This window comes from Danio rerio, chromosome 1 (genome assembly GCF_049306965.1).
Source record: "Danio rerio strain Tuebingen ecotype United States chromosome 1, GRCz12tu, whole genome shotgun sequence".
Taxonomy (NCBI): domain Eukaryota; kingdom Metazoa; phylum Chordata; class Actinopteri; order Cypriniformes; family Danionidae; genus Danio; species Danio rerio.
In genome coordinates, this window is record NC_133176.1 from 20,340,001 (window position 1) to 20,345,115 (window position 5,115).

The 5,115-nt window shown below is 34.4% G+C and overlaps 1 long non-coding RNA gene across 1 annotated transcript in view; it reads left to right on the forward strand.

Annotated features, from left to right (window-relative positions):
- LOC100535985 (uncharacterized) overlaps positions 1–3,862 on the forward strand; it is a 4,095-nt gene extending 233 nt beyond the window's left edge. Inside the window, exons 2-6 of the long non-coding RNA XR_224306.5 lie at positions 532–569; positions 873–947; positions 1,244–1,410; positions 1,722–1,907; positions 2,296–3,862. This is a non-coding gene — a long non-coding RNA (uncharacterized lncRNA). The remainder of the gene's footprint in view (positions 1–531; positions 570–872; positions 948–1,243; positions 1,411–1,721; positions 1,908–2,295) is intronic.
- The last annotated feature ends 1,253 nt before the right edge of the window (positions 3,863–5,115 follow it).

A 5,115-nucleotide genomic window follows, 5' to 3' on the forward strand; every position in this document is an offset into this window, starting at 1 on the left:
GCCGCGTGAGGGGACCCTTTTGTAATTTAAGGTTGACCAGAAATTAAAATATGATATTTTACATAACCTGGCCATGAGACAGAGCTCGAGACACTGGCAAAACAGCGGTGAAACGTCCAGAGAAACAGTTCTAACACATTTAGTTTTGTTTGGATAATGTGGTTAAGTCTTTATTGCATACGTTATTTATAAACTCAGAATTTCCTTAGTGTTGGGAAGCTAACATTCATGCTAACGTCCATGTTTATTTCGGAAAGGAGTGAAGTGAATGCCTTCATGTCTGAAATAATATAACTTTAACGTTAGTTTATGCATATCTCGACCCACGTCCATTTATAGCAGTTGTATTTTGCAACGTTAACGTTACATATTTAAATAACGTTATAAATGCATGTCCAAGAGAGTCATAATCATCTGTCGTGTCAGATCGACGTGCAGGTCATTTATCAAACCTTTAAGTTGCTAATTTAAAGCTTTTTTTTTTTTGCTGTTAACCTCAAGTTCACAACGATCATAATTTTTTTCTTTCAGAAAATGAAGTGGACGAGGAAGCAGTAGAGTGTAATAACGTAAGTATTTAGTATTTTGTATTTCATCTGTTTGTTGATAATATATATATATATATATATATATATATATATATATATATATATATATATATATATATATATATATATATATATTTATTTATTTAGATATTTATTTATATATTATGTATGCGTGTGTGTGTGTGTATACTTTTTTCCCCAGGAATTCATTGTGCAGTCTTAAATTTAATCTCCTTTTTTCTATGAAACTGTTAGGTGAAATGTTAAAGTTATATTTTAATTTTTATGATTGTCATTATTTTGCACTTATATTTGATCCAATAGGTGATTGCTGCAATTGGTGAGGATGCATCATCTTTTGAGAGTAATGCGAATGTCCTGCGTATCCAGTGAAATAAGGTGTGTGACCCTTTATTAAAAACACCCTTGTCAGTGAGATCACACATTTTAAATCAGTTCTCAGTTTAAATGAAAAGTTTAATGTCAGTAATAGCCAAAGTGTAGGATCAAATGACTATTATAAATGTTATGACTATTGTTAAAAAAAAAATTATTTTTAAGCTTTGTGGTGAACATATGTGCATTTAAGCTTACAACTATTTGTACAATGATAACTAAAGGGAAATGGCAACAAAGAATATTAGATAATGTTTTAAGTTAAATTGAATCACTAATTTCCTTTTTATTTATTATAGTCATGGTGAACCTGACTGAGTGCATTCATCAACCATCTCCAACCAAGTCAGAGCTTCAAGGACAGCTTGTGCTAAAGGTGCCTGAGCTTGATTAAGAAAAAAAGCATCTCCACTGGCCAAAGTCTACAAAAAAGCAAGAGAATAGAAGTTTGCAGATGATCTAACAGGTATTAACATAAAACTTAAGTAATAATAATTTTGCTAGATCAAACCCTTATTTCTTGGATGTGATCATTAAGTGCCTTTTCAAGCTGCATTTAGCAAGTTCAAACTCATAGGCCTTATATACAAACCCTTTATATACAGAACATTCCATAATGTTTTTCTTTAAAAAAATGTAATTCATAAAAATACATCAATATCTTTTATTCAGCATTTGCTAAACATTCCAATATTTTCTTCTTTATTTTAAAAACAGGTCCTTTATATTATTAAATTATTTAAGAGTACTTCATTATTTGTCTTTATTTTATTTTAGGGTGTCACAGTGGCGCAGTGGGTAGCACGATCGCCTCACATCAAGAAGGTTGCTGGTTTGAGACTCGGCTGGGTCAGTTGGCATTTCTGTGTGGAGTTTGCATGTTGTCCCCATGTTGGCGTGGGTTTTCTCCGGGTGCTCCGGTTTCCTCGACAAGTCCAAAGACATGCGGTACAGATGAATTGGGTAAGCTAATTTGGCCATAGTGTGTGAATAAGTGTGTATGGGTGTTTTCCAGTGATGGGTTGCAGCTAGAAGGGCATCCGCTGTGTAAAACGCATGCTGGATATGTCGGCGGTTCATTCCGCTGTGGCGACCCCAGATTAATAAAGGGACTAAGCCGAAAATAAAATAAATGGATGGATGATTTTATTTTGCAATAGATTCTGACTTTCGTGCAGCTCTAATTCTGCTCCCCCATATTCTTAAAGAGGAAGATGATTGCTTACAGTAATTACACTGGGAGAGGTTTGGGTACTGTTGGTTAAACACTTTGTTATACTCAGATAGATGTTATGCAGTTCTGACAGATTTTACATTGTTTATTGATGTCCTTTACTTTTTCTTTTCACAGTGGGATGATGATGATGCTCCATACCCAACTCTACAGATGGCTGAAAGTCAGTTTTAAAGGCATTATTACATCCTTCGCTGTTTACTGTGTTTTCAACTTGGCTTATCCACGCTACATAAAGAATGCAAAGGATGAACATCAGCAACTCCCCAAGATGGAACAACAATTTAAATTTCAACATCAGCAACGGTGTGAAGATGGAAATCCAAAATTACAAGAATAATCAGTGCAGCTGTCCGAGAGAACTGGTATTGCTGGGTCTGCATCAAACAGCAATGCTTGGATCTTTGCATTTACTTTGGTGCATGCGTTTCGAGTCTGCATCAGTATTTTAAGACTAGCAGTTATAGACATTTCAATAACATTGCCCAAATCAACTGAGAAGCACAAGATAACACAATGCTAAGAATTTTCTCCGCCCAATATCCTTGATGAGATTGACACATTCAGGTGTTCAAATTGAACTGTTATCGTGTGCATGTGAGACCGCTAATGGAGAAGAAATGACACTTTCCTAATGAAATACATTTTAAATGTCAATACTGCACTGGTTTCTGTGTGGCAAGTTTTTAATTCTGCTGTTGTATGATTCATATTTCCATGCAAATACAGTAAGAGTTTGACTTTGAATGGGGTGTTATAAACAAAGACAGACGGACTTTCAGGCTCTTGAAACATACTCTGCTGATAAAATGTTTCTTAAGAATGTTTAGAAATTTCAAATCAAATGTGTAAAACTGTTTGATCAAAAGTGTTTTTGAGATCTAAAATGATTAAGGGTATACTTTAAGTGACATGTTTCAATGTACTGTATGGAAAAAGATTGCTTTGAGATTCTTGATGCTTTTAGAAAATGTAGAATGCAGTGCACTAACAAAAATGTACTTTATTAGGTCTACTGTTGTTTTAGAAAAATTACTTTGTTACATTGGTAAAAATGCTCAGTGAAATGGGGTGCACTGATGTTAAAAAAATAATATTAAGTTTTTTTGCTGTTTCATAAAATGTTTTAAAATGTTTAAGCAGCTATTTTTTAAGTTTATGCATCTGGTATGACTTTGTGATAGTTTAAAACTTTCATCTTCTAAAAAGGTGACAATGTTATTATTTTGAATCTTTCAATGTGTGTTTGTGATAAAATGTTACAGGTATAAAATTACAATTATCGTGCAGTTTACTCATGGAAAAATATTGCTTTTTATTCTTTTAAAATGATGTAATGTTTAAACATTCATCCTGTAAAAATGTTGATATTTAATATGTTTAATAAATGTGATAAGTGAAATTTATTGTGTATGGAGTACAATTCTGAAATGAAAGGGTACAAAATTCATCCCTATGGAGGAGAAATTGTACCTTTTTTAAAGGTACATTATTGTACCATAGCCCAAGTAAGGTACAAATTAGTCAGCAGAGGTACATATTTGACCCATGAAGGTACATACTGCTAGGGTACAAATATGTACCCATGTAAAAGGGTACAACAGGTGTACCCTTGAGGGTACTGCCCCAGTGACAAGCCATTGTACCCCAAAAGGTACAAATTTTGCACATTTTTTCTGACAGTGTGGTTTCCCCACAGTCCAAAGACATGCGGTACAGGTGAATTGGGTAGGCTAAATTGTCCGTAGTGTATGAGTGTGTATGGATGTTTCCCAGAAATGGGTTGCAGCTGGAAGGGCATCCGTTGCGTAAGAAAAATAAAAACGTGCTGAATAAGTTGGCAGTTCATTCCGCTGTGGCCCTGGAATAATAAAGGGACTAAGCCGAAAATGAATGAATGAATGAATTATATATATAGCCTTGACGTTTTTGCTGCGTCAAAAATAAATAAAATAGTCAGCATTATTTATCTTTCTAACTCGCTCTTTCTAATTCTAAAATGCTATAAATTTGGGAAAATTAATAATTATTTTCATATCTGTTACTGATAAAAACAAATCTGTGCAGCTAAAAGAAAATAATTCCAGTTTAAAACTCAAAATGTGAACTGTAAAGCTGTTGCTTCAAGTTAATTTTGGGGAAAACATGAATGAACCCAATTGTTGACTGGTTTCATTTAATATTGGTTTGAAATAACCCAGTATAAAATATTATTACAGAACATTTATTCAAATTAATACAGCACTCTGTGCTTTATTTTTACAGATTTCTACAGATAAACTTCTGTTGTGCGTCTAAATAAAATCACATGTTATTTGACAATCTCAACTGAGATTATTTCTAAAATAAATAAAAAAAGGTGTCACGGTGGTGCAGTGGGTCGCACAATCGTCTCACAGTACGAAAGTCGCTGGTTTGAACCACAGCTGTGTCTTTTTTGGGAATTTTTATGTGGAGTTTGAATGCTCTCCTTGTGTTCGTGTGGGTTTCCTCCGGGTGCTCCGGTTTCCTCCACAGTCCATGTGCAATAGGTGAATTGGGTAAGCTAAAATTTTCCATAGTGTATGTGTGTGAATGAGTGTGTATGGGTGTTTCCCAATGATGGGTTGCAGCTGGAAGGGCATCCGCTGCGTAAAACATATGCTGAATAAGTTGGTGGTTCATTCCGCTGTGTCAACCCCAGATTAATAAAGGGACTAAGCTGAAAAGAAAATGAAATGAATGAAATTGGCTGTAGTGTATGTGTGTGAATGAGTGTGTATGGGTGTTTCCTAGTGTTGGGTTACGGCTGGAAGGGAATCCGCTGCATAAAACATATGCTGGATAAGTTGGCGGTTCCTTCCCCTGATTATTAAAGGGACTAAGCTGAAAATTAATAAATGAATATAATCATGTCTGATTTGGCATCATTTTACTATTTTGAAAACAAAAAGGCCA